General features: G+C 29.5%; 2 protein-coding genes across 3 annotated transcripts in view; one reads left to right on the top strand and one right to left on the bottom strand.

The window, feature by feature from the left end:
- NfI (Nuclear factor I) overlaps positions 1-10532 on the top strand; it is a 351941-nt gene that overhangs the window by 16870 nt on the left and 324539 nt on the right. The window lies entirely within an intron of this gene.
- LOC106679439 (calcium/calmodulin-dependent protein kinase kinase 2) overlaps positions 1-10532 on the bottom strand; it is a 90600-nt gene that overhangs the window by 67059 nt on the left and 13009 nt on the right. The window lies entirely within an intron of this gene.

The raw sequence follows: 10532 nt of genomic DNA, 5'->3' as shown, positions 1-10532 counted from the left end.
TTTTTTATTTTATTTTATTTTATTTTTTTTTATTTTTTATTTTAGTATGTATGAGATCATTTATCAATATTACCTATTGCCCACAACTGTGTGGCAGATTGTAATATCTATCAATAAATAAATCTATCAATCTTAAAAAAAAAAAAAAAGATTAGTATGAGAAGATGGTCGGGAGTGCGGTCAGCAAAATATACACAAATAAATTAGCTTCGTTTATTTGTGCCAACGTTTCGCCCTGAATTGTAGGCCATCATCAGGGCCGAAAAAACAAAACGAGATCTGGGGCTGACAGACCGAGATTGTTTAGAAGGAGATGATTACAGAACGACGCTTAAGAGAGTGAAGGTTCTCGTGAGAAGGAAGCGCTCCAGAAAGGATCTTTCGTGGTCTGAGGAAAGAAAGCGTAGACACAGATAGCTCATGAGGAACATATGAGAGAAGAGGAAGCGGATGAAGGAGAAGCATTAGAGTTAAGATACGCGCGTGGTCTTCAAGTCCTTTTCGTGAAAAAACAAAACAAAAAAAAACTTGGAAATATACATAACAATAAATTAAGTTGATAGCAGTAGATTAATGCAAATGGAAGATAAAATATAATATTGTAGAAGTAAGAATTATACAAACTACATGATAATTTGTTTATAAAAAAGACAGTGTTCAAGTAAATATACAAACAAGTGTAATGAAAGGTGCAGAAGAAAATTTAAATGATGAGTAATAGAGAAAACTTAATAAATGTCTAAAAATAATGGAAAACTGCTTAAAACAACATAATGAAATGAATGAAAACGATTTATATGATACGATGAGCAAGAAAGAAAACGGGATATATGTTACTATAGATACAAATATGTTATTATATATATAGTTTTCTTTCATTTAATTATGTAATTCATTTCATCATTTAAATTTTCATCTACGCCTTTCATAATGCTTATTTATATATTTACTTGAACATTGACTTTTTAAAAAAAATTTAAATTTAAAATTAAAATATTAATGTATTTTATTTGCTGACTTCACCCCCGACCATTAAATGTATCGAGATTACCAACATTTCGGTTAACTCCAATTCTAAAGTTCTAAGAAATGTATTTTTAGTATTAATTCTCATTGCAAAATTTTAACATTTTTCACTACAGAAATATGCCAAAAATATAAAAATACACCAGTTTAATCTACATTATTGAATGCTAAATTGTTATAGAATCGATGTTAAACACACTATATTAAACATAAACTAAGATGCTTCAATGTAGGGTTAGTGAAATTATAAAACTAACTAATAACTATTGTGACGAAATCATTTATCGGACTGAAACCCATTGCGCATGTGCTAACACAGTCAAACTCTAACGTCATACGCATTTTTTTTCATTCTCTATTACTTTCTACGACTGTTTATGTAAATTTTTTTTCTTTCTAAAATCTTTGGATTTCCAACGATATATAATACGTTTATTTAACTAATCTCATTTTTAGAAATGTGTTTTCAAACTGGAACATATATTTTTCCTACTACCCCCTTAAGCTATCAAATCCTTTCATAGTTTAGATTTATCCATTCTTTATTAGTGTTAACCATGCGAGATAGTTGATTATTTCGAATAAACAAAATTGGAGGTAATTTAAAGGAAGAGTTTTATTAAATTCAACATTTAAGCTCTATTAAACAATTTCAATGAGGACAAAAACTCACTGATATTAAAAACCATATAATTTTACATTGATATGCCGCGTTTAATCCGAATTTTTTGAGTCGTTTTTAAGAAAATCGAGAGTGTAAAATCGGTTCTATAAAGTTGCACTTCTGGTCAATTTATTTTATCGAAAAAGTTGTTGTCACATCCCTGGCATATACTCCCCCTAAATAGTTAATTTTAGTTTCGTACGACTTAAACTCGAAATCAAAATTTTGCAATATCGCAATATTTTCTCTTACTATAAGTTACTTATAATGAAACATGAAAGTAAAAAAATAATAATGCGAGTATTAATACTTTTAAAGACAAAAAGAGCTTGAAGGCATTTGGACTGTTGCGATGGACGAAGCGATGAGAACTTATGTGACGGTGCGTTGTCCATCCTAAGAAAGAGTTGTGACTGAGGGAGAGCAGATGGGAGCTCCAGGACCTCCTCAGACTGGTCCAAAATAACCCGTAGCCACATGTCCTCAGGCTGGACCCCCGCCCATCAGTAGCTCTTATCTTTCTAGCCATTCCGCTATCATATTCAACATGTTAACATACACTTGTTCAAACGTTCTTAATAAACAAGTAGACTTTGAGATCATTCGGTAAGGAAACAACCAATGTGAAGTGGAGTACAAAAAATTTGATAAATCTTCCATATAGCGACTTCTTAGAAAATCTAACTCCCTTAAAACTTCATATATTTTTTTATTTGTAAATTGGAAGAAATTTCGGACAAATTAATGTCCATTTTTAAACCCAATACCTAAAATCATACTTTAAGCATTGTCAACAATTTTAAAAAAATATTTTCGTTGTAAATAATTTTACTTAATTACATCTTTTAAAATACCTTCCACATCAATATAATCAAAAAATAATTAAATTAAAAACATTAAAATTAACATGGCTGAAATGGAATAAAATTATCAGCATTTTTTTTTATCATTAAGTTTATTATTATTATTATTATTTTTTTTGAAAAGCTTTAATTGAAATAATACATTCTTTCACACTAAATGCCAATAGGTATTACAGATGTAAGTACACGATCATACCATATATAAATATTAACTAAATATAAAAAGTAAATAAATAATAACAATAAAAATAATGCTATAAAATAATCAAGTATGAACTAAAATTGATAAAAATAAAATTGTAAATAAACATATGTGGGTAACTGAGTTGATAGTAGAAAGTAAGAAAACAACTGATATAAATAATTAAAATGAAATTTTGTACATAATCATTATTATATTCAGTAATATCAGAAGATGAGAAATTTAACACCAGGTAATTATTAAATTATAAATATTTTTGTGTTTTTTTTTTTGCTTTCTTTCTACTATATTATAAAAACTAATGTTCCCGAAATTTTATCCATCCAAGTTTTAATGTGATAATATTATTTTAGTAAGATGAATACAAATTTTAATTTATAATATAAGTGTTTTTTAATTATAATGATGCGGGATGGTTTTAAAATGTTGTTATTCAGCAGAATGATTTATATTAAAAAAAAAAATTGAGATTTTTAATATTGTTGAATGTATGATTTTAACGATTAGGTTTGAAAATTGACAAGAATTAGTCCAAAATATCACCCAATGCATAAATATCTTAGATATATGAAGTTTTATGGGTTTTGGATTTTCCCAGGATTTGATACAAAGAAGAATATATTACGGTTACTTTTTTCGATAAAATCGACTGGAGTGCCACTATATAAACTACTCAAAGTTGATACCAAATCCTTTTTTTCCTCAGACTTGTGGGTGGGGTTTTGTTTGCCTGGCAGATAATAATATATTTTTTTACTACCGATTTTTTATTTTTGAATATGTTGTTGTTTTCCTGAAAGTTTGATATTTTAAATTTTTTTCCACACTTATTTTTGTTATCAGTTGCCTATTACTTAGATAAAATTTAATTAGTTGAATTTTTGCTGTCATCATTTATATGGATGAAATCCTGAAAATCTGCAAACGGAGGACAGCCCGCACTACTATTGGCAAATGGAACATGAGGATTGGACTGGTTCAGGTAATGGTATTCGCGGATGACATTGTCCTTATAGCAGATAATAAAGAAAACCTACAACAAGCTGTAACTGAACGGGAACCTAAGCTGGAACGAAAGGGAATGACTATCAATTTCAAGAAAAATAAAATAATGCATAAAGATCGGGAACAGGAAAACATTGAAATACTTTGCAAAGGTGAACCAATAGAAATGGTGGACGAGGATGGTGACATTTACCTGGGAATTTATTTTCTTTGAATTTTATTTTTTTGAATTAAATTTCTTTGAAATTTACCACAGTGATCATCAGGAATGGAAAGGTAGACCAAGAGATATCCAATAGGTTAGAAGGCAAATGCAATATACAACCACCTCTGCAACAAAGTTATAGGAAAGAGGGAGGTAGAGAAGATTGTTAAAGTACATATCTTCAAGGCTGTATACCTACCTACCCTCATTTACGGAAGTGAAAGCTGGGTACCACTTGATAAGCACGTAAGCAGAGTTACTGTAATGGAAATGAGATACCTACCGAGAGGGGCAGGCTGAACTAGGAGGGATCGCATACGAAATGAGAGGACAAGACAGGATGTTGGAACTGTCTCCATAAAGGATACCATTGAAAAGAGACAACTCAGATAGTTTGGACATCTCTGTCGGATGAGTGAAGACAGGGTCCAAGGAAATATTTTTTGAGGCCAAACCAACAAGAAAACGCCCAAGAGGGAGACCCAGAATACAATGGAAGGACTACATCTCCAGAGTGGGAGAGAAAAGAGGGAACAACTGGGATGCCATGAGGGTGCTGTCTCAGGATCGAGATGCTTGGACAGAGGCACCTCCACGCTGAAAGGCACTAAGGAGGAAGAAGAAGAATTTTTGCTGTCAAGGAAAGTTTCGAATCCCAGTTTTCAATTGAAATACGCGTTTTATGATCCCCACAGTTATTTGCAAAGTAGTGATGTGTGTAGACAGTCTGATACAAAAGCTAGCAGTTGTGCGAAAATGAAATGCGTATTTGGAGTTGGTATATATCTGAGATATTACAGCTAAATCGACTTACCGAAATCGTCATTCCATATTATCGATTTTATACTTCTTGACCGTTTTTTTTTTTTTCGAATTCGGCTTTAACGATTTTGATTAAACTTATAATATAAATATTAATGCCCGCCAGGCCTTATACTCACTGAAATATTTCTACAGGAGTTCAATGCAAAAATTCCAAAATAGCTTCCTCTAAAGTACATTTAATTTTATTTATTTTAAATAATTAAAAAAATTGTATTGTTATTAGTAATAAAAAATGGATAAATATGAACTGTGGAAAAATTTGATTGTAATCTAAAGGAGAAAATATTTTCCCAGGTTTAAAACAATTTTTCGGAAATAAATCATATGAATATAGATTACAGATCGATACTGCCTTCGGGATTTTAAATTTTGAAAAATTATATTTTCTTTTAAATAATGATTAAATTTAGTTCTTGACTCTTTTGTTGCTTGTTTTGTTAGAATTGGATTGAAAAATGAATAATATGGATGTTATTTTACATCAAATGCCTTAAAATCTTTTTTTTTTTTAATCCTTGATGTTGAAGTATTATTCCGATTTGGACGTATCCTTTAGAAATAGAGGGCACAAGATGAATTACAACTCTCATGCCCGGAACACATTTGGTAAAATAAAGATTGATGTGAATTGCCCTTTAGCATTCTTCACGCCTTCCATATCGTTAAAAAAAAATTCTTATCCACCAATTCAATAGTTTTTCTATTTATTATTCAAGTTATTTTTTATGACCTTAATTTCCTTCCTTGACCATATTTCGCAACGATTAGAATCAGTATGAAGTAAAAAAATAATCATTTGAATAATATTCCGGCTTTCTGCGCTTTATGAATTATAAACTTTTTAGAAATAAATACAGTTAATAATTAGTTATTAATTTATTTAGCTCAATCTTATAAAAGTATTGTAAATAACATTAGCCTGAATAATTTTAATTGGTCTATAAAACTTTTTAGTATAACATTTGATACTATTAAGTCAACATTTTCTTGTATCAATTTTAAACAGGTTTTAGGAATATATATATTTTTTTGTTTATGATAGTTACTACCAAATCTTTATTCTAATTATAATAAAAAAGGTAATGTTTAAAAATGAAAATATTTCAATGTATAACATCTCAAAATGGTTCTACTATAAGGTAAAATTAACTTTGTATTTAAATAATAAATAATTTAATAGCTAAAGATAGCTATACTAATAACCTGCAATAATTATAAAATGAATTACAGGAATAAGAAAAGTACCTATCTAGAACAAGATTATTAAAGAGTAAAACAAAATTTTGTTAATACAACTAATTGACTATAAAAGGGGTAAATATTTCATTTTTTTTAAATTAAAAATAAAAATTGTTTGCCTATTCTAAAAAAATAAAAATAAAGTACACTATTAGAATAAGGAAAGAATAAAATATCAAATTATTGCTAATTTATTATTTTAACAAATAAAAGGCATATTATTAGGTGAGTAATTTCGAAAAATATTAATAAATAAAAAGGAGTATAGATGATGAATTAATAATTTTAAGATTGCAACAACTTGAAAATGGGCACGAAGCCCGAAACGTTAAGTGAAAGGAATGCATAAATAAATGATATTAGAAAAGAGTCGGTTCATTAAGTTTCCTGAACTAAAACAATATTATGTGTTAAATGTTTGTAATGTAGCACTTGAATGCTTATATGATTTTTTTCATGTATACGTTGCAGAAGTTTTTAAACGTCCAACCAGTTTTCTGAATCATATAAATTGGATCATCTTTACAATGTTATCAACGATTGAGCCACAGCAATATTATTGCTGCTGAGACGTAATCCTATTGTCAGGTGTGTTTGTAAACTCGGTAAGAATCGAATAAATAACAGAGCGCGGCTCTAAAACAGAAATAGAAACGATAACTTGTGTGTAATATATTTATATTTATTCCCTCCTAGTGTCGTCTTTCCAGGCTTTATATGGAATATCTAGGAGATGCTCGAGAACCCATAACGGCTTGAAATAACTTTTACTAGCTTGTCTTTAATTTATATACTTGTCGCTGTGCTCTTGTCGAAACTTTCATAAAATTTCAAACAGAAGCTATGACTCAAAATTCAATTTAAAAAAATAGAAACAAAAAAACACGTAAAAAATGTCAAAAGTAATAATAAATAAAAATATTCAGGTTTTATTTTTTTCGCGAAAATAATATTTGAGTTGAATTTTCTATTCCAAGAATGAATAGGTAGACAATAAAAAGAATATTCGATTGAAATGCCAGCCGGCAGGGGTTCATATCAACAAATTCAGGTCAATTCACACTGCATGTCCCGTTTCTCTTCATTACCGTTTGTCGGATTTACATAGATCCGAATGTGTAGCTTTTTTTTCTTCTAGATTTATATATATTCTGGAGTAGAGGTTTCAGTTTTTGAAGCCCTCCTTAGTAGCGTACACTGGGAGGCCACAGGCGATCCTGCCTGCAACATTCAATTCAGAACCTGGCTGCCCCTGTCACTGCGACAGATCCGAGGACTTGCAGGCCAGTGACACGTCAAAATAGACCTTCTTTTGTGGTTTCCAGAAGGTTTCCTGGACAGCAAAGCTACTAAACAACTAAAATATAATGCGGTATATGAAAAAAAAAATGACCGTTTTATCAAAATCAAGATTTCAAAGATTGTAAATATTTTAATCCTATTTAATACTTACCAACACTTAATAATCCCTTTAGAGAATTATTTAAGCTTGTTTAATCCTATTCGACGTCTCCAAAAAAAGCCTCAGTTTAGTTATTTGTTTTAAAGAAGACACATAACAGTGCCCTAAGAAATTCTCGTAATTTTAAGGCATTACTGAAAAAAATCACAGCCACTTAAGCAACTCGTGAAATTATTAAATATAAGGGGGGGGGGGGGTTCCTTGACCAGCGCACAGCGCGGCGTTGGTTTGAAAAATTTATCAGTGGAGATACGACATTGGAAAGGAAGAAGGACTCCGGGCGACCATTAATGGATATTGATGAGGTTCTGCAGAAAGCTGTTGAGTCAAATCCGTCCACAAGTACTCGCGAAATTGCCAGGGAGTGTGGTGTGTCAAAAGATACTGTTAGTCGCCATCTACTCTCCATGACAAAGGTGAAGAAGAGCAGTACATTGATTCGTCACGAACCTACTCCTCAGCAATCATCTAAGAGGTTAGAAATTTGGTGAAAATAAATTTAAGGAACTTCATGGGTTCGAACTCGTGCCTCATCCACCTTTATTGCAGACCTCGTGCCATCATATTACAACTTGTTTCGATCCATGGCCCATTTCTTTCAAGGAAAAAAAATTGATAATTTTACGAAAGTTGAAATTGCAGTCCAAGGTTCTTTGACAGCAATTCCAAATAATTGTATCATTATAGAATTGAGCATTGGCCAACAGATGGCTAATGATTGTAGATAACAATGGACTACGAGTGTACTTTGAGTATTAATTGTATTTTATATCAAATAAATAATAATACAAATATTTGGTTGAAAAATGGCAATTTTTTTTTAAACACCCCATTAATAATAACATATTCATAAATGAGATTCAACCAGAGCTCTGTTCTTATCTTATATTAATAAATAATAATTCCTTTATAACCTATCTGCTCCCTCAGGGATTTTATTTTACTCTCGAAATATATTTATTTGCCAACCCTACAGCTAAATGTCTTTCAATTTCAGTTGCGCTTTTTCTCACCTTTTTAATAGAACTTTTTTCAACTCACAATAAAGGGCTTTCGGCGTAAAACACTGAACGGGCCTCTGATGTAACCACCGTTTAAGATCCGTTGATTCCGTTTAAGAATAAATAAAATTAATTCTTATCAAAAACTTTATAGTGATTGTTTCCTTTATTTAGAGGTTTTTATTTTTAGTTATTAAATATCAAGAAAAAATATTGACAATTTTCAAGACTGTATAGGATTACATATACAATGTAAATAAAAAAAAAAATAGTTTTAGCAGATAACTTTTAGAAGCCAAAATAATGCAACAAATAATAAAAAAGATATAAGAAATTTTAAGGAAATATGTGCTGAACTCCTAAATAAACAAATAAGATATTGATCCTCCGTTTGAAGAAAAAAGCTATATAATAACTCTAACTGAATGCAGTGAAAAATAATAGAAGCATCTTTGTGAATTAAGTTGATATATGGAAAGCATGGCTAGAGTAGAAAAATTTGATAACTTTTAAACTTTTAATGTTGTCTGAAAATTAAAAATAAGGTAATCTAAAATTTATTTCCAATTTAGGTTAAAAAAAATAATAAATTTTGCACAAATATAAAGAATGAGAAATAGTTGACCGTGGATGACATACTATCAATTATTATGGTTACATATTTTTATATTTTCTTTCTCTCAATTTTCTTTTTCTTTCCATATTTCAATTTTTAAATCATTAATAAACTAATATATTCACACTTCTTTGCATTATATAACTTAATTTTCATTTTATTTCCTTAATTATGTTATTCTACCTACTTTTTCAATTACTTATGTATACATTTTATTTTCCACTTCTCTCATCACTTCATTTTATTAATTCCATTCTGTAAAATTATTCACTTTATGTCATTCTGTTTATATTTTCTTTTTTCTTTTCTGTACTTATTGGTTGTTATCTTGTTCTGTTCTTAGCCCCGATGAAGGATAGAAACTCTAGCCGAAACGTTGGCACATTTAAATAAGCTACACCAACTTATATGTGTTTTATTTTGACCGCACCCCCAACCATCATCTCCTAGTAGAAAAACTTTTTAGTTTATATAATTTTTATAATAATATGTATTCTTAACAATAAATTTTGTTACTAATTTATATATTCTAGATATAGAAATCTTGATTGGCCTATTAAAAACCAGCAGGGAAACATATAAGTTTAAAATGAATTTTAACAAATACTTCCAGGGGTTGTATTTATAAAAAAAAGATTTTAATACTGGGACTGAGATAAAGAAGTAAAAGTTTTAAAATTGCCAATAGAAAAGGCCGAAACGTTTCAGAAATGTGGAATTTATAAATATAGAATAAAATTTCTATACGATTTTTATTATTATATAGTTTTATATTTAAAAATATGAAATTAATGTGGTTCAGAAAGTTTTTTATTCGATCATTTTGGTTGATATGTAAAAGTAAAAGGGAAGGAAAGTATTGTCTGTTATCATAGCAACCATGGAAATATGATATAATTTATTTTTACGTTCTTCGCCCCCTCCCCCCACAAATTACCTTTTATGACTTTATATGATAGTTATTATTATTTCTAGAATGTCTAGTTTTTTAATGGTTTGTTACTATTTGTAGATCTGTGTCTTAAGCGTGATTTACCATGGAATTTCCGTGTTTATCTTATTTCCCCTTTCATCTCCTTCTAGGTAATCATCCATTTTTTTCACAGTTCATATTTATCTATTTTTGATACTATTAACAATAAGAGAGGGATAATCATATCAAATGAATAAAATAAATCGTTTATGTACTAGGCTTTTCAAAGAGACACACACATTTAGACTATTTTGGAAATATTTATTTGGAGTCTAGGAACCTTAAAACGTGTACAATTGAAAACTCGAGTTCGAATTTTTGGACTGTCACAATACTCCTAAAAAATATCCTCGTCCCCTATTTGTTCTTCTATTTTGTCTAGTTTCACCAAATTTATATTTATTATTATGGGAATTATTTTTTTTTTTTTATTGGTTTTTTATCATTTATT

This window comes from Halyomorpha halys, unplaced genomic scaffold (genome assembly GCF_000696795.3).
Source record: "Halyomorpha halys isolate HHAL.00 unplaced genomic scaffold, Hhal_1.1 Scaffold203.1, whole genome shotgun sequence".
NCBI lineage: Eukaryota > Metazoa > Arthropoda > Insecta > Hemiptera > Pentatomidae > Halyomorpha > Halyomorpha halys.
Note: the sequence above shows the minus strand (reverse complement) of the source record. Positions and strands in the feature narration are given on the sequence as shown.